Source organism: Mauremys mutica, unplaced genomic scaffold (genome assembly GCF_020497125.1).
Source record: "Mauremys mutica isolate MM-2020 ecotype Southern unplaced genomic scaffold, ASM2049712v1 Super-Scaffold_100095, whole genome shotgun sequence".
Taxonomy (NCBI): Eukaryota; Metazoa; Chordata; order Testudines; family Geoemydidae; genus Mauremys; species Mauremys mutica.
In genome coordinates, this window is record NW_025423264.1 from 1,743,868 (window position 1) to 1,769,073 (window position 25,206).

Sequence of the window (25,206 nt, forward strand, 5' to 3'; positions counted from 1 at the left end):
AGAGGGAGTTTGTTGTTACAGAGGACCGGAGAGGGACTTGGGACCCTGGCTGATGGCCTGGAGGATGGAGACCCCAGCGACTGGTGACCTGGTGACCCGGAGACCCAGCTCAGGAGTCACAGCCAGTTCTGGCCAGTGGGAGGACAATGGGCTGCGGGGAGAGGACCCCGTGACCAACCTGTTCCAGCCAGAGGAGGGCGGAGAGGAGAGGAGGCCCAGGCAACCCTGTTTACCTGGAGAAAAGACAATGGACAGAGGTGGGGCCTGGGGCCGGGGATATCGGAGGCCCAGCTGGGAAGCAGGGGGGCTCTGGGCTGGCGAGGGGAAGCAGGCAGAGCCCACATGGCTGTAGGGGGACTGGGATGTGCTGTTATTGTGAGAGGCCAGGCCTGAGGCCCTGAGAGTTTCCTGTGCTGTGTTCAACTCTCAATAAACCCTCCTGTTTTATGCTGGCTCAGAGTCACTCCGGTCTAGAGAACAGGGGGCATCAACCCCTTCGGGGGTGAGGAGGCCCAGGGGGTCCAGAGCGTGTGGACTCCCTAAGGGGGCCCACGGCGAGAGACAGACGTGCTAAGGCTCAGAGAGGTGCGGCTCCAGGAGGTGGAGGGGCCTGACCCCGAGAGAGAGTGGACCCCCGAGAAGGGCTGTCGCACTGAAAGGGGCACCCCCCACGGACCGCACGGGGCCAAGAGTGGGCACGATCTGTGAGTCCGTGACAGGCAGTGACATCACAAAGGCCTTTTGCAGGACCTCAGACTATTGCTCAAAGGTGGTGGGGAGGTGGTGACCTCACAGAGAGATGCTGACATCAGCCAGGCAGGACAGGGGCGAGGGGCCAGGGAAACCTCAGAGACCCCTGTGGCTTTGCTTCAGCAAGTCTCCTTCTCCAGGTCTTTCTTTGAGGACTGAGAGAGTATTCGGGTTCATGTACGTGAGCACCAGGAGGAACCTCTTTCGAGTTTTCTCCTTCCCTTTTAGTGATTTTACTAGAAAACAGACGTCCCTGTTTAGAAGGTAAGATCCTCCTCTAGGGAAGGGGTGTCATGGGGGTGTCACAGTTCGGATGCCGGTGCCCCCACATGTAAGGAAGTTCGCACCATCCTGCTCTGTGTTCGCAGTGTGGCAGAGAGCAGCATCCACGGCAGTGATTTGTTCCTGGCTGCCGGAGCAGAGCAGCAGGCTCAGCTGTTAGAACTTCCCAGAGCGATGAAAGGGGAGGGGCCCATGGCTCTGTAGCAGGAATGCAAGGCAAGCGAGTTCACGGCGGGCATTGTGGGACACTGGAAGAGGCCAGTTATGGTGATATAATGAACAGCAGCGTCTACATTGACACTCTCGCTTTAAGTTTGCTGCAAAAAGCTCTAGACTGCTCATCGAAGTGGTTTTATTTTGTCACCAAAACAGGTCAGTTTTGTCACCAGACGTGGCATTGCAGTGTGTGCACCAGCCACAAGCTGCTGACCGAGGGAGCATTGTATGTTTTTCACACACCTGAGCAATATAATGATGCTGAAATAACTTTGTAGTGCAGACCTGGCCAAAGATTCACACACACACACACAGCTAGCAAGGAAAACCTCACCTGCTCCTCTGCTTTGCAGAATCCAAACACAAGCAAAGCTTGTCAGGCTCAGGTGGGAATGCAGGGAATCAGGTATGAGCAGACACTGTATTTTAGTCACAGGCAGGCACCATGGTTTAGCTGGCTAAAGTACCTGTTTTGTAAACAGGAGATCCTCGGTTCAATTCCCAGGGGTGCCTTGTTGAGATCCTTTTAGAGCACCTGGTATTGGCTACTGTCAGAAGACAAAATACAGAGCTAGATGGACCTTTGGTCTAGCCCAGTGTGGTTTTTCTTATGATTTAAATTACACTCACTGGCACTGATAATAGAGTTACTGATTGTTTGGGAGTTAAGAGCTGATAGGTCAGTGGTCCAAGCCCCTCACGAATGACCCCCACCCTCTGGGACAGGAACAGGTCTGAGCTCTTGCACCAAATGCTCATTGTGGTGCCCAGAATCTGTGGGCAGCTCATTTAGTTTACACCCAGGGTTGAGTCCTTGATTCACACAACAAGGATAACAACCCCTTTTTTCTCCTGCTCCAATAACAAGGAGACTGGGAATCCAACACCAGCCACAAGTGATCATTTTGGCAAGCAACCCAACATATTTCCAACATACTGTAAAATCCACATGCAGACTCATACATGAAACCTTGCAAGAAAATCTTCCTGAGGGGGTCTGAAACACCTGCTGCTGGAGGGAAGGAGGGAGCTGTGTGTTGGGATTGAGGAGCAGCGTGAGGAGAAGGGGCCTGTGGGTTGGGATTGAGGGACACTGGGAATAGGAGGGGATGTGGGTTGGGACAGAGGAGAAGGGTGAAGAGGAGGAGGCTCTGGCTGGGAGTGAGGAGCAGTGAGCATAGGAGGGACTGAGGGTTGGGTCTGTGGGCACTGGGAGTAGAGGGGACATGGGTTTGGGCTGAAGAGCATCCTCATTTGAGGATCCAGCAGGACAGGGAAAGGCAGCAGGTGATTCTAATTCCTTAGGGATATTCTGTGTGTTTGTGTGTGCAGGGGAGGAACATGCTCTTTGCCCAGAGGCCTTTATTCCTCCAGCCTGTGAGGACAAAGGGGATGTCAAGAAGTTGCCCCTTCAATCCTCCCCACACAAAGACCCTTCTTAAGAAAGGCAAAATCCTGAAGAAAAAGAGTAACACGAAAGAAGACTCCCGAAAGTCAGATTTTTACAATCATAGTAATAAGTTTATCACCTGATCAGGGACTTGAACCCTGGACCCTCAGATTAAAAGTCTGATGCTCTGCCAACTGAGCTAGCCAGGCTCACACAGGAAAAGTGCAAGTTGGTGCAGAGGTGAAGCTAGTCACTAAAAAGTGAGACAGACACAACAGGGGAAACCTGCTGCTCTCTCTTTCTTCCCAGCCCTGGCCTGGCATTAGTTCTGGTTAAAAAGACAGGAAAATATCGGCATCTACCAGCCTCTCATAGCTCTACAAGACTCAGGCACAATACAGAGGTGCCCATCTGCAAGTGCTGAATGGTTGAATTGGCTAATGCAGCCTGTAGACGTCCAGGGTTCACTAGGATATATTTCAAAGGGATAATGACAGTGATAGGAAGGTTCACAACTGACTCAGTAGTTGCATACAAAGGTGCACGTTTGGCAGATACATTGGGAAATTCTGGCTCCTTCTCAGGCTCAGGTTGGCCACCCCGGTCTAGATGTAGAAGTTACAACATTTAAACTTGAACGAGGGGCCAATTTCTCCATCATTACACACCTTTCCATCCAAACACAATGACTTTCTGAATGAACCCTCCTCGTTCAGCCAGAAGATCTTGGGGTGGGTGTAGGAGTCACTGGGTAAAATTCTCTGGACTCTGTTCTGAATCAGGTGTAACCCTTTTGCTCCTCTGAGCTGGCAGCAACAAGGGCCGGGTTCAGTATCCAGGGGTTCCTTTTCAATAACACAATGCAAAACTGGCTCGAGCCCCCACCCAGTGACCTGGGACAATTACATACCACCCCCCCGGGCGCCTCTAGGAGGCAATACTTCCCCACTCGCAAGCACAGAGTCCGAGTGTAGCAAAATCCTTTTAATAAAGGAGGAAACAATGCGGCATCACGTTGGAGAGACACCACAAACAGGACTATACACAAACCATAAGCAAAAAAACCCACCTCCAAGCACAGTTGGCAATGTCCTTTCCCCCTTAGGGTCTTAAGTCCAATCACCCCAAAGTCCAACAACCCAAAAGTCTGTGTCTCTGGTCAGTGCCACCCCAGAGTCCAAAAGTTTATCTGCAGAGTTTTACCCCCCCGAGTCTGGGTGGAAATGGGGGGCGGGCACACACACAGGGTGTTAAGGGGCACCTTACGTGCACCAGGGCCGACTGCTCCGCCTCTCCGTGGAGTTCTGCTGCAGCCTTCACCATGACTGGCTGCACTCCACCAGCTGTGCCACTCCTCCAGCCGACCCGTGAACCATGTCAGCCATCCCCGCAAACTGCTCCACACTGCTCCATGGGCTGCTCCAACATACTGCAGACTGCTCTGCTCTGCCAGCCGCTTAGCAATAGATCTTCAGGCTCCCCCACCACTTAACACAGCACTCAGTGATCCCAGCTCAGTAAGCTTAGCTCTCTTAGTGGTTTCAGCTTGTAGTAGGGGAGCCCTGGTGCTGGTGCACCATTGGCCCAACATGAAGTCAGGTCAGCAGTCTCTAGATAGACTCCTAAAAGATTCAAAATGAGCTCTGCTCTTCAACAGTGGAGAGAGGAGTATGTGCAATTGGTATTCCAGACCCTCAAAAGGGACCAGGCAGGCACCAGTCCCCAACCTCTCTCCATTCACTGGGAATTGGAACCCATGTCCCTTGTCTAGCAAGTACTATTTAATGTAGGTTGAGTCATTTCTGTCATAAAGCAGTCTCATAGTTCCTCATTCACATAATTAAGGTAACAGCACTTTTTTTTCCCTTCCTGCCCCAATAACAAAGAAATTGGGGATCCCACAGCTGTGAAAATAACTATCCCAGGCTGCTGTGTGTTATGCTAAGTGGAGTGGGTTTGTCAATGCAAATGCACATTCCTGAAATTCCTTTGCCCACTCCTCATAATTTACCACCAGATGTCAGGGTAGAGCTCATCCTGACTCTGCTTACATAAACAACACCAAAAGTGGAAACACCCCAATCTAACATCTAACAATTCAGCGTGAACTGACATTCCACAGCACAAAGTGACAACACGTAGGAGTGCAAAGCCCGACAATTCAGCACCATGCAAATGAACGCCCCATAGGGCAAAATGACGCACTGCAAAAGAGCTCAGCTCAAACCGACACAACACAAGGCAGTGCAAAAACCATACAACACGAAACAATGTGTCAGAGTGCAAAGTGACACTGTGCAAAACAGCTCAGTGTGGAATAACGACACAGCACAAACCCACACAACAGAATCATATAGAAAGGTAGGGCAGGGAGGGACCCCAAGAGTCAGGGCCAAGTATCCCTAGGGCACCCCGACAGGTGTTTGTATAATCCCTTCTTATAACCCTCCAATGAAGGAGATTCTGCAACTTTCCACTGGGCCCTCTGCCATGCAATCGACAACTCTTGGCTTGGCTTGTGGTTCAGGGCAAGTCTGTGGCTCAGAAAATCTGGATTCAGTTCCCAGTTTTGCCCTCTGAGCAAACATGGACAAATTGCACCATATCTTTGCGGCTCAGTTTCTCCTTCTATAAAATGGGAACCGCCCTCCCACACTTTGTCCATTTCCCCTGTGAGCTCTTGGCAGCGAGGACTCTCTCTCTCCCTGTGAGTTGTACAACTTCCGGCAGAATCAGGGCCCCCACCCTCATCAGGATCTCTGCAGTGCCTGGCACAACTGGAGCACCTGCTCTTGGTTGGGGCATCTGCAATACCCAGCACAGCAAGGGCCCCAATCTGGGAACCATACGATTTTTGTTAAGTCCATTTTTAGCCTTCAAGTTCAGCCAGAAAACATGGCCCAAGAGTCTCAGAAGAACCAAGAAAAAAATAACATTACTCCCAAAAGGCAGCGGTTCTTAAACATAAGCAACCCTTGGGATTTTTTAGGCCTGACTCCTGGTTATTGAGTGTTGGGTGCTGCATAGATAACAAATATTATAATTAATAACTATGTGCCCCAGTCATCATGGGGCTCTCTATTTATCATCTCGCAATGACTCTAGGTTCAACTTGCTCAGGTTAGAAAGAAAGATTTTTTTTTTTTTATTGCGAGCCTGGAAATAGTCTCCGGTGTGAAAGTCAGAGCGGGATTATTTCGAGTTCATGCACCCTTAGCACTAATGAAGGAGTAAAGGAACGTGCAAACCAATGAAGCCTTAACATGTCATTTGCATCCTCAAGGCTTGTCTCTGTGGCAGGATCTCAAGGACAGACAGAAATGTTACTCGGTATCAGGAGGGGAGAGGAAAGCACTTTCCCTCATGTATTTCCCCAGGCTGTTGTGCAAGGCAGCAGAGGCGCTTTAGGGCATTTTCTGTCACTGATTTTTTCACGTTGGTGTGGGAGGAAAGACTTGGACCTGCCCACTTTCTGAACGTGTGAATGTGAAGTGACCAAGTGGTGAGTTAACCATGATGCTGTTGCACAGGATTTGACTGGAACTAGAAAACAAAAAGCCCTTAAAGTAGAACTCTTGGGTGAACAGAATGATCTGATTTGTATTCAACCTTGGAAGGCAATAGATTGTTACATCAGTCAGAACAGCCTGGTTTGGTTTGTTTGTTTGGTTCATTGGTTGTTTTCCCTGATAAATTGCAGAGGGTTCAGAGAAGAGCCACAGGAACGATTAAAGGCTTGAGCAGGGAGAGAAGTTTAAAAAAAAACCGAACCATTCCTCTGCCTGCCGGCTGTGACTGCTGAGGACATTTTCCTTCTCTACTCCAGGGTCTCTCTTCTGCCAGATTCTCAGCAAGTCAGGCCCCCTGCAGACTATGGCAGAGCAGTTTGGTAATAGGCTGCAGGACTCACCACGTAAGAATGTAGCTGCTGTAGCACCTTGACTGTCCATGGGCCAAATCCTGCAGCCCTGGATAACCTCCCACTGATGGCGATGGGAATTGAGCCTTTGTAACTAGCTGCTGGTACCTGCAGTCTCAGCTATGGATTAAACTGGTGGCAAACACAGCTTCAGCCAAAGACGTGAAGGATGTAAGAGCAAAGCTGGCCCTGGGGAGCTGCTGCAGTCCCATCACCACAGCTGGAAGGGAGAAAAGGAAAAACTCCCTAAAGTGCTGGGAGCAACACTGAGAAAAGGAAGTATCAGAGGGGTAGCCGTGTTAGTCTGGATCAGTAAAAGCAGCAAAGAGTTCTGTGGCACCTTATAGACTAACAGACGTTTTGGAGCATGAGCTTTCGTGGGTGAATACCCACTTCATCAGATGCATGTTAAAAACACTTAGTTTAAACTGGAACTGCCTGTTATTAAAGGCTGGTTTCCCCACGTCAGTTCCATAAGCTCTGCTAGAAATGCCCTGGCTTCTCTCCTGCCTCGGTGGGAACTGCAGGGAATCGTCCCCTGCTGCCCTTGGCTCCAGGCTGTTTTTCCTGGGGAGGGGAGGTGGAATTGATTTGTTTGCTGTTGAGAAGGGAGCCAGGCTAGTTCTCAGGGAACGAGAACTCCCAGCATCTTCCCAGCCCAGCCCAGGCTGCTGCCCTGTCACAGCCTCTGTTCCCCTGGGGGCCCTGCGTGTTTGACTCTGGAGCAGGCCGGGAGCAGCAGCTGAGGCAGAGGACAGCCTGGGCCGGGCAGATAAGAAGGAGTTTAGCAAGCAAAAAAGGTAAAATGGCAGCGGAGTGTTACCTTGGACTCGACGGCATTTCTCCATTGGTCTGTCTGCTTTGGGGCAGGGACAATAACACGGCCTGCTGCTTTCGTTATTTCAAAGGGCAGTTTACGATTTTCATTCTCACACACGGTGCATGTTGTGTATTTGGTTGTCATGGTTTTTGGTTCCTATGGTAACTGAGTTAGATTATTAGGGGATAGCTCAGCCAGCTTCAGCCGGCTGGGTGAGTTCTCTGAGTCTGTAAATAAAATGGTGGTTTTGTTAGCTGTCTACTGTCTGGCCTCAAGTGATTTCTTCCTAAACCGGCTGCCCCCAAGGATATAACAGGGGGTCATCCGTGAGGGGCTTGGACCACTGACCTATCAGCTCTTAACTCCCAAACAATCAGTAAATCTATTATCAGTGCCAGTGAGTGTAATTTAAATCATAAGAAAAACCACACTGGGCTAGACCAAAGGTCCATCTAGCTCTGAATCTTGTCTTCTGACAGTAGCCAATACCAGGTGCTCTAAAAGGATCTCAACAAGGCACCCCTGGGAATTAAACCGAGATCTCCTGTTTACAAAGCAACTACTTTAGCCAGCTAAACCACCGTGCCTGCCTGTAACTAAAATACAGTGTCTGCTCATACCTGATTCCCTGCATTCCCACCTGAGCCTGACAAGCTTTGCTTGTGTTTGGATTCTGCAAAGCAGAGGAGCAGGTGAGGTTTTCCTTGCTAGCTGTGTGTCTGTGTGTGAATCTTTGGCCAGGTCTGCACTACAAAGTTATTTCAGCAGAATTATATTGCTCACGTGTGTGAAAAACACACTATGCTCCCTCAGTCAGCGGCTTGTGGCTGGTGTACACACTGCAATGCCACGTCTGGCGACAAAACTGTCCTGTTTTGGTGACAAAATAAAACGACTTTGATGAGCAGTCACTTAAAGTGAGAGTGTCAGTGTAGACGCTGCTGTTCATTATATCACCATAACTGCCCTCTTCCAGTGTCCCACAATGCCCACCGTGAACTCGCCTGCCCTGCATTCCTGCTGCAGAGCCATGGGCCCCTCCCCTTTCATCGCTCTGGGAAGTTCTGACAGCTGAGCCTGCTGCTCTGCTCCGGCAGCCAGGAGCAAATCACTGCCGTGGATGCTGCTCTCTCCCGCCCTGCGAACACAGAGCAGGGTGGCGGGAACTTCCTTCAAAGGGGGGCCCCGGCATCCGAACTGTGACACCCCCAGGACACCCCTTCCCTAGAGGAGGCTCTTACCTTCTAAACAGGGACGGCAGTTTTCTAGTAAAATCACTAAAAGGGAAGGAGAAAACTCAAAATAGGTGCCTCCTGGCGCTCACGTACCTGAACCCGAATACTCTCTCAGTTCTCAAAGAGAGACCAGGAGAAGGAGACTTGCTGAAGCAAAGCCACAGGGGTCTCTGAGGTTTCCCTGGCCCCTCGCCCCTGTCCTGCCTGGCTGATGTCAGCATCTCTCTGTGAGGTCACCACCTCCCCACCACCTTTGAGCAATAGTCTGAGGTCCTGCAAAAGGCCTTTGTGATGTCACTGCCTGTCATGGACTCACAGATCCTGCCCACTCTTGGCCCTGTGCGGTCCATGGGGGGTGCTCCTTTCAGTGCGACAGCCCTTCTCGGGGGTCCACTCTCTCTCAGGGTCAGGCCCCTCCACCTCCTGGAGCCGCACCTCTCTGAGCCTTAGCACATCTGTCTCTGCCGTGGGCCCCGTCAGCGAGTCCACGCGCTCTGGATCCCCTGGGCCTCCTCACCCCCGAAGGGGTTGATGCCCCCTGTTCTCTAGACCGGAGTGACTCTCAGCCAGCATAAAACAGGAAGGTTTATTGAGAGTTGAACACAGCACAGGAAACTCTCAGGGCCTCAGGCCTGGCCTCTCACAGTAACAGCACATCCCAGTCCCCCTGCAGCCAGGTGGGCTCTCTGCCTGCTTCCCCTCGCCAGCCCCGAGCCCCCCTGCTTCCCAGCTAGGCCTCTTATATCCCCGGCCCCAAGCCCCACCTCTGTCCATTGTCTTTTCTCCAGGTAAACAGGGTTGCCTGGGCCTCCTCTCCTCTCCGCCCTCCTCTGGCTGGAACAGGTTGGTCACGGGGTCCTCTCCCCGCAGCCCATTGTCCTCTCACTGGCCAGAACTGGCTGTGACTCCTGAGCTGTGTCTCCGGGTCACCAGGTCACCAGTCGCTGGGGTCTCCATCCTCCAGGCCATCAGCCGGGGTCCCAAGTCCCTCTCCGGTCCTCTGTAACAACAAACTCCCTCTCCCCTCACCTCGTTAAACCAGTAACACCCGGGGACACTGAGTCCCACTCCCTGTGCATGCGAACCACTGGAAAACACAGAAAACCCCAAGAAAATCCCCAACTTTGTCACAGAGCCCAGCACACCTCTCCTCCTCTGGGCACTTAGAGCAGAGGCAGCTGGTGCTAACAGCTCCAAGGGAAGGCTTAAAAGCCACAGAACAATTGAGGTCAGGGCCAGAGGAGGGCAGGACCATGCCTATGTGTGGCCTTCAGACAGGCACAAAAGCACCCAGCCAGGCTGCTCCCTGCCATGCCAAACACCCACTGAAGGGAAGGATCTGCGTGCCTGGGAAGCTGCGTCCCTCCAGAGGTGCTTGAGAAGCCAAAGGGGCCGTGGGTGAGTTTGTGATGAGGTGAGTGTGAAGTGTGGAAGGGGGAGGGTGTCAAGAGGAGGTTTTGAGAGGAAAAAAGGTGCTGCTGAGCTGGTAGGGGAGGGCAAGGTCCCAGGCGGGTGTTTTGTGAGGAGCTGTGTAGGTCCGGAAAGGCGTCCTGCTGGGCAAGGGCAGGTGAGGAGGGCCAGGGCTGTTGCTGCGGCCAAAGCCTTTGGGAAGCAGAAGAGGGCCAGGGGTGTTGTTGCCTGCTGGGGCTCATGCGACGGTGTAGGTGTATGCTGACCATAGCTGGTCTGTGGGAGCTGGGGCCACTCACCATGCCCCTTTCCTCGTTAGTATAGTGGTGAGTATCCCCGCCTGTCACGTGGGAGACTGGGGTTTGATTCCCCGACGGGGAGGGTGACCCCTTTTGAAGGGGGGACAAAGAAATCCCTGGCCTGCCCACCACATCCCTTGCATTCTCCTTCGACGGCCACTTCCCTTCGCACCCCGCACTGATGACTTGCACCTCCAGAGAGACAATTACCTCGCAAGGACACGCTCGCCCTAGCCAAAGCCTCCCCCGGGGCCTGCACATGGGGGCACGTTTCAGAGCGGCAAAGGGAAATAGGCTGGCCAGGGCCATGAGGACAATGGCCCATACCAACGGGGAGGGACTTGGTCCAGGGGTGGAGGAAGACAGAAAAAGGGACAGGCATGGGATTGGCTTCCTGTCTTTTTTCCTTTGCTCAGCATTTGACCTGTGACTGTAATGGGGAGACTTGAGAAATACCTGTGGCCGCCGGCGAGGTAGGTGGCAGCCCCGAGAGCGCAGAGCTGAGCATTTTCCGCGGGGGTGCTGGCCTGCGCCCGCAGCGCCTGGCCGTGATCGTATAGTGGTTAGTACTCTGCGCCGTGGCCGCAGCAACCTTGGTTCAAATCCAGGTCACGGCATTGCTTTTTGGTGGGGTGGGGCTATCCTGCAGCACGCCTCGTGGCTCAGTCTGATGGCGTCCGTTTGCAAAGAGAGCCATCAGCCGGTCCTTAGTTTCTGCTTGGTAAAGGCAAGTCAGTGGGGTCCATCGGTCAGAAAAAGAGTACGAGGACTTCTTGCTGGGCGCCAGGGTCCAAAAGCAGCGCATTCCCTCCTGGAAAGGGCTGTGTTTCGAATGTCAGTCCAGTGCGCGTTGAAGGGAAGGATCTGCGTGCCAGGGAAGCTGCGTCCCTCCAGAGGCGCTTGAGAAGCCAAAGGGGCCGTGGGTGAGTTTGTGATGAGGTGAGTGTGAAGTGTGGAAGGGGGAGGGTGTCAAGAGGAGGTTTTGAGAGGAAAAAAGGTGCTGCTGAGCTGGTAGGGGAGGGCAAGGTCCCAGGCGGGTGTTGTGTGAGGAGCTGTGTAGGCCCGGAAAGGCGTCCTGCTGGGCAAGGGCAGGTGAGGAGGGCCAGGGCTTTTCCCAGGGCTGTTGCTGTGGACAAAGCCTTTGGGAAGCAGAAGAGGGCCAGGGGTGTTGTTGCCTGCTGGGGCCCATGCAACGGTGTAGGTGTACGCTGACCATAACTGGTCTGTGGGAGCTGGGGCCACTCACCGTGCCCCTTTCCTCGTTAGTATAGTGGTGAGTATCCCCACCTGTCATGCGGGAGACCGGGGTTCGATTCCCCGACGGGGAGGGTGACCCCTTTTGAAGGGGGGACAAAGAAATCCCCGGCCTGCCCGCCACATGCCTTGCATTCTCCTTCGACGGCCACTTCCCTTCTGTTATATCCTTGGGGCAGCCGGTGTAGGAAGCAATCACTTGAGGCCAGAGAGCAGACAGCTAACCAAAACTTCCATTTTATTTACAGAGACAGAGAGTTCACTCAGCCGGTTGAAACCGGCTGAGCTAACCCATAATAATCTAACTCAGTTGCCATAGCAACAAAAACCATGACAACCAAATACATAACATATTCCTCACCCCCTAATAAGAACATCCCCTAAATAAAACACACACTAGACTAGAGAAGGAGGGTAGACTGCCTCCATTCCCGGCTAAACCCTGGGGATTATTTTGCCCCATAACCGTGGGTTCGCCCTAGCTAAAGATCCAGCCGATGAGGAGGCCTTCTGTCTCTAGGTGGATTACTGCTAACTTCTGGTGTTATTGCACCCGAAAGCACTAGGGGCTCAGGGTCCGCAGCACGAACAGGTGAGGAGGTGGTATCAGCTCGTGCTGGGCAAAGGGGTATCTCAGCTGCCGGCAGTAATGGAGGAGAACAGTCAGAAACAGGTGACTCGTGATTCAGTCCCTCACCAGAAGAGGTGAAGTCAGACCCCTCAACTGCAGATGGGTCCTGAGGACTGGCATGACCTGGCAACAGCTGATCTACATGTCGCCGCCAGGTAAGATTCTCTGCAGTCCGGACTGTGTAGGAAACAGGTCCTGTTTGAGTGATGACTGTGGCCGGAACCCATTTAGCTCTGGAAGTATAATTCCGAGCCAAAAATGGCTGTCCCGGGCTAAAGGTTCGGTCTTTTGCTCTGGGTTCCCGTCTGATGACTTGATATTGCTGCTGATGTTGCACAATTTGTCAGGGTTCAGAAGGTTTCAGCAGATCAAAGCAAGTGCGCAGCTGTCGTCCCATCATTAGAAAGGCCGGAGATGCGTGGGTCGTAGCATGAGGTGTGTTTCTGTAGGAAAGTAAAAAGGTATCCAGACGCTTTTGAATGGAGTGTTGTCCCCTTGCTGATTTCAAAGCGTTTTTCATTGTCTGCACAAATCTTTCAGCTAATCCGTTGGTGGACGGATGATATGGTGCTGACGTGATGTGGTGTATCCCATTTGCCTTCATAAAATTTTGAAACTCCTGAGAAACGAACTGCAGTCCGTTGTCGCTCACAAGTTGTTCTGGCAGACCAAAACGACTAAAGAGTCCTCGTAGTTTTTGGATAGTACTCTCTGCAGAAGTGGACTGCATTATAGAGACTTCTGGCCATTTAGAATGGGCATCTATTGCCACCAAGAACATGCTTCCTTCAAGGGGTCCAGCAAAGTCAACGTGAATACGTTGCCACGGGTTTTCAGGCCAGTCCCATGGGTGTAGGGGTGCCCACTGGGGTGCATTCCTCACACCCTGACATGACATACAAGCTTTTGCCTTCTCTTCAATAGCGCTGTCCAGTCCAGGCCACCAAAAATAGCTTCGTGCAATTTCCTTCATGCGCACTATTCCACAGTGACCGGAATGTAGCTGTTCTAACATCTGTGATCTCAGTGGTGGTGGAATAATGACACGTCTCCCCCACAACAAACAACCAGATTGGACCGCTAACTCCGTCCGCTTGGACATGTAGGGAACAAGGTCGGATGAGACCGGAGAGGTTTGTCGAGATTTTCCATGCATCACCAGGTCAATAACGTGGGACAATACTGGGTCAACGCGAGTTGCCTTCTTTATCTGAGTAGCAGTGATGGGTGTATTCTCTATCTGTTCAAAGTAGAAGATTTTCTTTTGGGCACTATCTTGGTGTTTGACCGGCAAAGGCAACCTTGAGAGGCCATCTGCATTGCCGTGTAGAGTGGATTTCCGATATTTGATTTCATATGTGTGTGCTGAAAGTAACAATGCCCAACGTTGCATACGACTAGCAGCTAATGGGGGAATGCCTGTGTAAGGTCCAAAAATTGATGTCAGAGGTCGATGGTCTGTGAGAAGAGTAAATTTTCGCCCAAACAGGTACTGATGAAACTTCCGAATTCCAAAAACAATTCCTAATGCCTCACGTTCGATTTGGGCATAGTTAGTTTCTGCTTTGCTTAGAGTGCGTGAAGCAAAAGCAGTAGGTCTCTCTTCTCCTGAAGGCATAATATGTGACACGACTGCTCCCACTCCATAAGGGGAGGCATCGCAGGCCAATTGCAGTGGTAAGGATGGATCAAAGTGCGTTAGAACTTCAGAATTTAACAATGCATCCTTAGCTTTGTTAAATGCAACATCACAGGCTTCAGTCCACTTCCAGGCCTTGTTCTGCCCAAGGAGCTCATGAAGTGGTTTTAGCAGTGTGGCTAACTGTGAGATGAACTTTCCATAATAGTTCAGTAGTCCTAGAAATGAGCGCAGCTGGCTTACATTTCGAGGTGGGGGAGCCTCCACAATAGCTTTAACTTTTGCAGGGGCCTTATGAAGACCTGCAGAATCGATGATGTGTCCCAAATATTCAACAGAGGGCTTGAAGAATTCACACTTGTCTTTGCGAACTCGTAGGCCATACTCTTCCAGTCTTTGTAGGGTAGCCTCTAAATTCTTTAAGTGATCCTCTTCATTTCTTCCAGTGACCAGGATATCATCCAGATAGCACTGAACTCCTGACAAGCCACACAAGATCTGGTCCATAGCCCTCTGGAACAGGGCGGGAGCCGATGTGATTCCGAAGGGTAGGCAACAGTATCGATAAAGCCCCTTATGAGTCACAATAGTTAACAGCTCTTGGGACTTTTCATCGACGTGCATCTGTAAATATGCTTGACTCAGATCAATCTTACTGAACTTTTGTCCCCCAGCCAGGCCTGCGAAGAGGTCATCGATGCGGGGAAGCGGGTATTGCTCTGCACACAACACTGGGTTGACAGTGACTTTAAAATCACCGCAAATCCGGAGAGAGCCATCTTTCTTCACTATTGGAACGATAGGAGTGGCCCATGAGCTATGGGTAACTGGTATTAGGACTCCATTGGTGACCAGGCGCTCCAGGTCTGCTTCAACTTTTGGCCTGATGGCATATGGCACAGTTCGGGCTTTCAGATATTTTGGTGGACTGTCAGGTTTAATGTTCAATGTCACAGTGATTCCCTTCATACCTCCCAAATCATCTCCAAAAACAGCAGCATGTTTCCTTAGTATAGGGGTTAGACTGGTTTCTTCTTTAGTCATCCGGTGCACTTCTGCCCAGTTCAGCTGAATCTTCCCAAGCCAAGACCTACCCATTGCCACAAACAGTGGCAATTTAGCCGCCTGTCCATTGAGCTCCACCTTAACATCAATAGTGCCCAACATGGGCACAGCTTCACCTGTATACGTCTTCAGAACAGTTTTTGTTGCCTTAAGCGGAAGATGCTGTAGCTTTTCCTTATACACAGTCTCAGGAACCAGCGAGACAGCTGCACCGGTGTCTAGTTCCATGCGTATAGGTTTGCCCTCCAATAAGGGGGTTACCCAGTAGTCATGTGAGCCCGCTGCCAAAGACAAAACATGCAGTGGCACTTGCTCTTGTGATGAGGTGTCTCCTTGATCATCCTGGGTCTGCTCTAGAGTATGCAAGGTTCCTCTTTTTGTCGGCCAGACCACAGGCCTCTTTTTCTTTTGTTTACAGGCATACTCAATGTGTCCCTTTTTGCCACAGTGTCGACACACCAGGTCCTTACACCAGCATTCTGATGCCTGGTGTCCTGGCTTACCACAGCGGTAACATTCTTGACTCTGCACAGTTTTGTGGGTCGGTTCTAGTGACACTTTTTGCACCCTAAGGGGTGCACCGATGTATTGTGCCTCCCTTGTAGCCAGTTCCATGGAGACAGCAATATCAACAGCCTTCTGTAAGGTAAGCTGAGCCTCTGTCAGTAGGCACTTCCGTATAGCTTCACTGTACAGGCCACACACTAACCTGTCACGCAGGGCATCATTTAACATTTCTTTAAATTCACAGTGTTCTGCTAGCTTTTTTAGAATGGCTACAAATTGTACAACTGTTTCATCTTCCTTTTGGTCTCTTTTGTGGAACCTATATCTTTCAGCAATTACCAGTGGTTTTGGGGAGAAATGAGACCCCAGGATTTCCACAATGTCACTGTAAGATTTAGTCTCAGGCTTAACAGGGTGTAGTAAGCTGCGTAGCAGAGAGTAGGTTTTAGCCCCTACAACAGTTAAGAATATTGGCACCTTCTTCGCTTCTGTAATGTCATTTGCAATACCAAAAAGCTCAAAACGCTCAGTATACACATGCCACTGCTCTGTATTCTCATCAAAAGGCTCCAGGGGCCTGGTCAGAGTAGCCATGATTTTAGTTTCACTTTCACAGTCAGTGCAAACAAGCAGCTTTTTTTGTTTGTTTGTTCTTTACCTTAACTTCTACTTCCTTCTGTTACTGGAGCAGCACGGGAGTCTCACCCTCGTCGCCAGTGTTATATCCTTGGGGCAGCCGGTGTAGGAAGCAATCACTTGAGGCCAGAGAGCAGACAGCTAACCAAAACCTCCATTTTATTTAAAGAGACAGAGAGTTCACTCAGCCGGTTGAAACCGGCTGAGCTAACCCATAATAATCTAACTCAGTTGCCATAGCAACAAAAACCATGACAACCAAATACACAACACCTTCGCACCCCACACTGATGACTTTCACCTCCAGAGAGACAATTACCTCGCAAGGACACGCTCGCCCTAGCTAAAGCCTCCCCCGGGGCCTGCACGTGGGGGCACGTTTCAGAGCGGCAAAGGGAAATAGGCTGGCCAGGGCCATGAGGACAATGGCCCAGACCAACGGGGAGGGACTTGGTCCAGGGGTGGAGGAAGACAGAAAAAGGGACAGGCATGGGATTGACTTCCTGTCTTTTTTCCTTTGCTCAGCATTTGACCTGTGACTGTAATGGGGAGACTTGAGAAATACCTGTGGCCGCCGGCGAGGTAGGTGGCTGCCCCGAGAGCGCAGAGCTGAGCATTTTCCGCTGGGTTGCTGCCTGCGCCCCCAGCGCCTGGCCGTGATCGTATAGTGGTTAGTACTCTGCGCCGTGGCTGCAGCAACCTCGGTTCGAATCCGGGTCACGGCACTGCATTTTGGTGGGGAGGGGCTATCCTGCAGCACGCCTCGTGGCTCAGTCTGATGGCGTCCGTTTGCAAAGAGAGCCATCAGCCGGTCCTTAGTTTCTGCTTGGTAAAGGCAAGTCAGTGGGGTCCATCGGTCAGAAAAAGAGTACCAGGACTTCTTGCTGGGCGCCAGGGTTCAAAAGCAGCGCATTCCCTCCTGGAAAGGGCTGTGTTTCGAATGTCCGTCCAGTGTGCGTTGAAGGGAAGGATCTGCGTGCCTGGGAAGCTGCGTCCCTCCAGAGGCGCTTGAGAAGCCAAAGGGGCCGTGGGTGAGTTTGTGATGAGGTGAGTGTGAAGTGTGGAAGGGGGAGGGTGTCAAGAGGAGGTTTTGAGAGGAAAAAAGGTGCTGCTGAGCTGGTAGGGGAGGGCAAGGTCCCAGGCGGGTGTTGTGTGAGGAGCTGTGTAGGCCCGGAAAGGCGTCCTGCTGGGCAAGGGCAGGTGAGGAGGGCCAGGGCTTTTCCCAGGGCTGTTGCTGCGGCCAAAGCCTTTGGGAAGCAGAAGAGGGCCAGGGGTGTTGTTGCCTGCTGGGGCCCATGCGACGGTGTAGGTGTACTCTGACCATAGCTGGTCTGTGGGAGCTGGGGCCACTCACCGTGCCCCTTTCCTTGTTAGTATAGTGGTGAGTATCCCCGCCTGTCACGCGGGAGACCGGGGTTTGATTCCCCGACGGGGAGGGTGACCCCTTTTTGAAGGGGGGACAAAGAAATCCCTGGCCTGCCCACCACATGCCTTGCATTCTCCTTCGACGGCCACTTCCCTTCGCACCCCTTTGCAGAGCGGCAAAGGGAAATAGGCTGGCCAGGGCCATGAGGACAATGGCCCAGACAAACGGGGAGGGACTTGGTCCAGGGGTGGAGGAAGACAGAAAAAGGGACAGGCATGGGATTGGCTTCCTGTCTTTTTTCCTTTGCTCAGCATTTGACCTGTGACTGTAAGGGGGAGACTTAGAATCATAGAATCTCAGGGTTGGAAGGGACCTCAGGAGGTCATCTAGTCCAACCCCCTGCTCAAAGCAGGACCAAACCCACCTAAATCATCCCAGCCAGGGCTTTGTCAAGCCTGACCTTAAAAACCTCTAAGGAAGGAGATTCCACTACCTCCCTAGGTAACCCATCCCAGTTCTTCACCACCCTACTAGTGAAAAAGTTTTTCCTAATATCCAGCCTAAACCTCCCCCTCTGCAACTTGAGACCATTACTCCTTGTTCTATCATCTTCTACCACTGAGAACAGTCTAGATCCATCCTCTTTGGAACCCCCTTTCAGATAGTTGAAAGCAGCTATCAAATCCCCCCTCATTCTTCTCTTCTGCAGGCTAAACAATCCCAGTTCCCTCAGCCTCTCCTCATAAGTCATGTGCTCCAGCCCCCTAATCATTTTTGTTGCCCTCCGCTGGACTCTCTCCAATTTATCCACATCCTTCTTGTAGTGTGGGGCCCAAAACTGGACACAGTACTCCAAATGAGGCCTCACCAGTGCTGAGTAGAGGGGAATGATCACATCCCTCGATCTGCTGGAAATGCCCCTACTTATACAACCCAAAATGCCATTAGCCTTCTTGGCAACAAGGGCACACTGTTGACTCATATTCAGCTTTTCGTCCACCGTAACCCCTAGGTCCTTTTCTGCAGAACTGCTGCCCAGCCATTCGGTCCCTAATCTGTAGCAGTGCATGGGATTCTTCTGTCCTAAGTGCAGGACTCTGCACTTGTCCTTATTGAACCTCATCATATTTCTTTTGGCCCAATCCTCTAATGTGTCTAGGTCCCTCTGTATCCTATCCTGCCCTCCAGCGTATCAACCACTCCTCCCAGTTTAGTGTCATCTGCAAACTTGCTAAGGGTGCAGTCCACACCATCCTCCAGATCGTTAATGAAGATATTGAATAAAACCGGCCCCAGCACCGACCCTTGGGGCACTCCGCTTGATACCGGCTGCCAACTAGACATGGAACCATTGATCACTACCCGTTGAGCCCAACCATCTAGCCAGTTTTCTATCCACCTTACCGTCCGTTCATCCAGCCCATACTTCTTTAACTTGCTGGCAAGAATACTGTGGGAGACTGTATCAAAAGCTTTGCTAAAGTCCAGAAATAGCACATCCACTGCTTTCCCCTCATCCACAGAGCCGGTTATCTCGTCATAGAAGGCAATTAGGTTAGTCAGGCATGACTTGCCCTTGGTGAATCCATGCTGACTGTTCCTGATCACTTTCCCCTCCTTTAAGTGGTTCAGGATTGATTCCTTGAGGACCTGTTCCATGATTTTTCCAGGGACTGAGGTGAGACTGATTGGCCTGTAGTTCCCTGGATCTTCCTTCTTCCCTTTTTTAAAGATGGACACTACATTAGCTTTTTTCCAGTCATCCGGGACCTCCCCCGATCGCCATGATTTTTCAAAGATAATGGCCAATGGCTCTGCAATCTCATCGGCCAACTCCTTTAGCACCCTCGGATGCAGCGCATCCGGCCCCATGGACTTGTGCTCGTCCAGCTTTCCTAAATAGCCCCGAACTACTTCTTTCTCCACAGAGAGCTGGTCACCTCCTCCCCATACCGTGCTGCAGAGTGCAGCTGCCTGGGAGCTGACCTTGTCTGTGAAGACAGAGGCAAAAAAAGCATTGAGTACACTAGCTTTCTCCACATCCTCTGTCACTAGGTTCCCTCCCTCATTCAGCAAGGGGCCCACACTTTCCTTGACTTTCTTCCTGTTGCTAACATACCTAAAGAAACCCTTCTTGTTACTCCTAACATCTCCGGCTAGCTGCAACTCCAAGTGTGATTTGGCCTTCCTGATTTCACACCTGCATGCCTGAACAATACTTTTATACTCCTCCCTGGTTATTTGTCCAATCTTCCACTTCTTGTAAGCTGTTTTTTTGTGTTTAAGCCAAGCTGGTCGCCTGCCATATTTACTTTTCTTCCTACACATCGGGATGGTTTGTTCCTGCAACCTCAATAAGGTTTCTTTGAAATACAGCCAGCTTTCCTCGACTCCTTTCCCCGTCATGTTATTCTCCCAGGGGACCTTGCCCATCAGTTCCCTGAGGGAGTCGAAATCTGCTTTTCTGAAGTCCAGGGTCTCTGTTCTACTGCTTTCCCTTTTTCCTTGTGTCAGGATCCTGAACTCGACCATCTCATGGTCACTGCCTCCCAGGTTCCCATCCACTATTGCTTCCTCTACTATTTCTTCCCTGTTTGTGAGCAGCAGGTCAAGAAGAGCTTTTCCCCTAGTTGGTTCCTCCAGCACTTGCACCAGGAAATTGTCCCCTACACTTTCCAGAAACTTCCTAGATTGTCTGTGCACTGCTGTATTGCTCTCCCAGCAGATATCGGGGTGATTAAAGTCACCAATGAGAACCAGGGCCTGCGATCCAGCAACTTCTGTTAGTTGCTGGAAGAAAGCCTCGTCCACCTCATCCCCCTGGTCCGGTGGTCTATAGCAGACTCCCACCACGACATTACCCTTGTTGTTCATACTTCTAAATTTAATCCAGAGACACTCAGGTTTTTCTGCAGTTTCATACTGGAGCTCTGAGCAGTCATACTGCTCTCTTACGTACAACGCAACTCCCCCACCTTTTCTGCCCTGCCTGTCCTTCCTGAACAGTTTATATCCATCCATGACAGTACTCCAATCATGTGAGTTATCCCACCAAGTCTCTGTTATTCCAATTACATCATAATTCCTTGACTGTGCCAGGACTTCTAGTTCTCCCTGCTTGTTCCCCAGGCTTCTTGCATTTGTGTATAGGCACTTAAGATAACTCGCTGATTGTCCCGCATTCTCGGTCTGAGACAGGAGTCCTCCCCACTTGCAGTCTCCTGCTTGCGCTTCCTCCCGGTATCCCACTTCCCCACTTACCTCGGGGCTTTGGTCTCCTTCCCCCGGTGAACCTAGTTTAAAGCCCTCCTCACTAGGTTAGCCAGCCTGCTTGCAAAGATGCTCTTCCCTCTCTTCGTGAGGTGGAGCCCATCTCTGCCTAGCAATCCTTCTTCTTGGAAGACCATCCCATTGTCAAAGAATCCAAACCCTTCTCTCCGACACCATCTGCGTAGCCATTCGTTGATTTCCACGATTCGACGGTCTCTACCCTGACCTTTTCCTGCCACAGGGAAGATAGACGAGAACACCACTTGCGCCTCAAACTCCTTTATCCTTCTTCCCAGAGCCATGTAGAAAGACCTGTGGCCGCCGGCGAGGTAGGTGGCCGCCCCGAGAGCGCAGAGCTGAGCATTTTCCGCTGGGCTGCTGCCTGCGCCCCCAGCGCCTGGCCGTGATCGTATATTGATGTGGTGGAGTAGGGGCTGTCTATGTGGGGGATGGGAAAACCAGGGAGGATTTTAGGTGAGACACAGGTATACAGACTGTAACATGAGCTAGGCCTGGGGAGGGGAGGTGACACCTCTGCCCAGGAGCTAGACAAAGAAAAGGAGCTGAGTGGAGAGGGTGGGGTCAGTCTTCGGTTTGGGAGCTGGGTGGTGGGTTTTCAGGGGATCCTAGCGAGCTCGGCTTAGAGGACTTGTTTCTCCATAGCAGAACCAGTGGAGGGAGGGCGGTAGCTTCCTAGTCCTCTGACCCGAGCTCACAGCAGCTGCAGAGGGGATACACCTTTCTTCAGGGACAGGCCAGGAGTCGCACTGAGCGGATTTACGTGAAGGAGAGCACATCAACATGGCTAACCTATGGGGCATGGGGTACTAGGTGAGTGGCAGAGGCTTCAAGCGCTGAGAGTTTGCCTGACACCTCAGGGACACAGTGTGAGGTGGTGTCCCAGGGATCTCGATGAAAGGAGCAGAACAGGATTGACTTGGGTTGGGGAGAGAATTGAGAGTGTTTCAGGTGGTTGTACAGAGGTATTGCCCAGGTGAGAGACTGGCTAAAAAAAAGACCTTGCTGTGAGCAGGATTTGAACCTGCGCAGGTGGGCCTTATTGGATTTCAACTCCAACACCTTAACCACTCGGCCATCACAGCTGTGAACCCAAAACTCCCCCAACGCCAGAGAAACTGGTAAAGAATCACAACGCCCAGGCGTGAAGTCATCTGAACTACAGAATTCCCACCGCAAACCTGGCTCCCAAAGCACAGGGGGGATTGGGGGTTTGTTCTCTTTGCTTAGCCATGTGTGGTCGCACAGAGAGAGCGTTTAAAAGTCTCCCCTCCCACAGAGGGGGAAGGGGAAATGATTCTCAACTTGAAGCCTGATGTGAATGAGGATGTCTAGACCACAGGGCCAGGGACTGATATTTGCTAGAGAAACCACTATCAAGTTTTAGCCATTTATGACAAGTTAGCAAATAAGAACAACCTCAGGTGTCAGTAACTGCTACAGGTAGCAAAGTCCTACAGGGAGCAGTTTCTGGCACTACACCTGCGCAGCTCTGCTCCCCGGCTCTTCTCGGGCTCCTGCTCTCTCCTTAGCTCTGCCCCACTCTGGCCCAGGCAGTTCCAGCTCCCAGGGAGGATGGGACCCCCTGGCCTGGTGACTCCCTCATTACACTGCCTGGCCTGTCAGTGCGGCTAACTTGGAGCTTTGGCCTCTCCCCATTGCCCCTGGGGACTGTCAGTCTCAGGGTCCTGATTTCCCATTGGCCCTTCCCCCGGGACTGGGAACTAGCCAACCAAACCCCGCCCCCCCCCACGCTAAGTTTTAGTAAAGGGCCAAGAACCCCCTTACACAAGCCAGCCCCGTGAGGGTCACCGATGTGCAGAGAGGGAAGCATGAGCTGGTCCCATGGTGTAATGGGCAGCACTCAGGACTCTGCATCCTGCAATTTGAGTTCAACTCTCAGTGGGACCTTGTGTTGGCTTGTGGTGAAGCCCTGGAGCTTACAGGGCTCAACTTCCCTGCCTCCAGCTGTGCAAGAGCCAGTCTCCCCCCTCCTGCTGGGTGACTCACCCCTCCTAGAGCCAGGTCTTTGGCTGCGGTGGCCACAATGGGTTGGGGCTCTAGAGCTTGGTACCCTGATGGTTGGGATTCTTGCTGCTTCACCTGATGCCCACAAGTTTGGCCCTTGTGTTTCCTTCCAAACTTTTCCTCTGGCCCACATGGAGCTTGAAGAAAGGAGGGTCAGGGCTGGGATTGAGAGTCAGGGGTTGGCAGGAGGGAGGAAGAGTCCCAGTCTGGAGCCCCACACACCTTCCCTCCTCCTCTGGGCACCTAGAGCAGAGGCAGCACAGCTCTGTCTCCTGGACACCTCGGCAGAGCAGGTGAGTTCATGTAAATACAGTCTGGTCCCAAAGCCTCCCCCAACCCTGGTCATCACTAGCTGTCAGGGGAGAGTCATTCACACCTTGCATCCAAACCATCATTTGAAATTCTGAGGTTGGCCAACATTGCCGAAGCCAATGCACCGACACTGTCAGCAAACACAACAGCTGGGTGAGGAACCCGGCTTTGTCCAGACTTTTCAAACCTATTTTACTTTCTCAGGTACAAGTATTTTTCATACCTTGTATCTGCTTTTAAACTGTGTGTTAACGTTTCAATTTCCATTCAGATTTGCAACCAGTGACAACATTGGCAGCGCTGCATGTAACTACCTGACCACTGGGGGGGTGTTGGGGAAATTTGGGGAAGGGGATGCACAGCCCCCTGGCTGGGGGGGGCGTATAGGGAATGCCCGGTTTCACTGAATTGAGTCTCCTACTGCAGCACCTCAGTAGGTCACATCAGAGAGGAGCTGCAGTGTCTAGGCAGTGGGATGCCTGTGCCTTTAAGAGGCCAGCCCTGGGAAGCCCATGCTGAGAGGTGCTGCCTGTGGGAGGGGAAATAGAAAAGCCCCTCTGCTCCCCTCACCCTGTTTTTGCAAACACTGGAGTCTCAGCCCCCCGGGGTAACTGTTACCCCTCTGCCCCTGCCTGTGCCGGGGTTTAACCCTCTGGCAGCGCCTCCCCCTGGGCTGAACTCCGGCTCCTTCCCCCCTCCCTGACTTTGCCCTTCAGCCCCTCTCCTAACTCTGCCTCCAGCTGCTTGACCCCCCGACCAGTCAATTTCCATCCCCTGCTCAGACCCTGGCCACCCCCCTCCTCTGATTTGCCCCCCTTTGCCCCTCTTTAATCCCTGTAAAAAGTAGGGAGGGGTGCTGGGTCCCATTCGGGGGGGGGCGGCTGGGCTCCTGGCCCCTGCCTGCCCAATGCTCAAAGCGCCCCCCACGATCTTGCGGATGTTTGCCAAGTGCTGCAGGGTCACCTACAGGGAGAGAGAGACACAGTTAGGAGGTGATGCAGCCAAGGGTGCCTCACCCAACACTGAGATGCAGCCACCTCTGGGGTGGGTTGCACAAGTCAGGAAATGAATTTGGAACAGGAAATGCACTGAAAGGACCGAGGCAGCTTCAGGAGGTGGAGAAAACCAGAAAAAGCAGGAGCCCTGGATCCCAGCCCTGCCCCTCCCTCACTCTACCCACTAACCCCTCTCCCCTCCCCTCCCAGATTTGGGGGGAGAACCCAGGAGTCCTGGTCCCCAGCCTTGCCCACCCCCATATTCCACCCCACAGCTGCCCCCGCAATTGCAGGGCAGCACCACGGGGCACACCAAAGCCTGCCTGTTTGCACAGGACGGGCAACACCAGTGCCTCAGGGGAGAGATGATGCTAAGGGAGAAGCAGGCAGCAGACACCCCCACAACAGAGAAAGAATGGGGCACCGTGCTGCAAGGAGTGAGGGGGGTTGGCAGGGAATGGGAGGATCTCCCCTCACAGCGGGTGCATCTGTCTCCCCCACAATTCCTCCCCAGCCCTACCCTGGCCCAGGCTAATCCCGGCCCAGCTACCAGGTTAAATTTGGACTGGATTCCCCAGCTGCTGGGGGAGGGGCATGGGGCTGGGGAGCATGAGCCTCTACTCCCCCTTCCCCCGACACAGCTGCATGGGAACTGACCAAAGGAGCCTGCAGCACTGCTGCCTAGAGGAAACTGAGGCACCAGCCAGTGACAGACACATCATGGCTCTCCTCAGCCTCATCCTCTTTTCCCAACCTGGGGTATGTGAGGAGGGTAAACTCAGGGCAGTTGCATAGTTAACCTGTGGAACTCCTTGCCACAGGATGTTGTGAAGGCCAAGACTATAACAGGGTTCAAAAAAAAAAGAACTGGCTAAATTAATAGAGGACAGGTCCATCAAGGGCTATTAGCCAGGGTGGGCAGGGATGGTGCCTGTAGCCTCTGTTTGCCAGAAGCTGGGAATGGGCGACAGGGGATGGATCACTGGATGATTCCCTGCTCTGTTCATTCCCCTTGGGGCCCCTGGCACTGGCCGCTGGCAGAAGACAGGAGGATACTGGGCTAGATGGACTTTGCCTCTGACCCAACCTGGCCGCTCTTATGTCTCCCTTGGCTCAGCAGTGACACCCAGTGGGCAGTCAGAGTAAGGCACAGAAGGTGTTTTC

At 52.2% G+C, this 25,206-nt stretch overlaps 4 non-coding genes across 4 annotated transcripts; 2 read left to right on the forward strand and 2 right to left on the reverse strand.

The window, feature by feature from the left end:
* Nucleotides 1-2,774: 2,774 nt before the first annotated feature.
* On the reverse strand, nucleotides 2,775-2,847 carry TRNAK-UUU. Its single transcript has one exon. It is a non-coding gene; the product is annotated as a tRNA-Lys (tRNA).
* An 8,730-nt stretch (nucleotides 2,848-11,577) lies between these two features.
* Nucleotides 11,578-11,649, forward strand: TRNAD-GUC. Its single transcript has one exon. It is a non-coding gene; the product is annotated as a tRNA-Asp (tRNA).
* A 5,768-nt stretch (nucleotides 11,650-17,417) lies between these two features.
* TRNAD-GUC lies at nucleotides 17,418-17,489 on the forward strand. The gene has a single exon. It is a non-coding gene; the product is annotated as a tRNA-Asp (tRNA).
* A 4,221-nt stretch (nucleotides 17,490-21,710) lies between these two features.
* On the reverse strand, nucleotides 21,711-21,792 carry TRNAS-UGA. Its single transcript has one exon. It is a non-coding gene; the product is annotated as a tRNA-Ser (tRNA).
* Nucleotides 21,793-25,206: the final 3,414 nt, after the last annotated feature.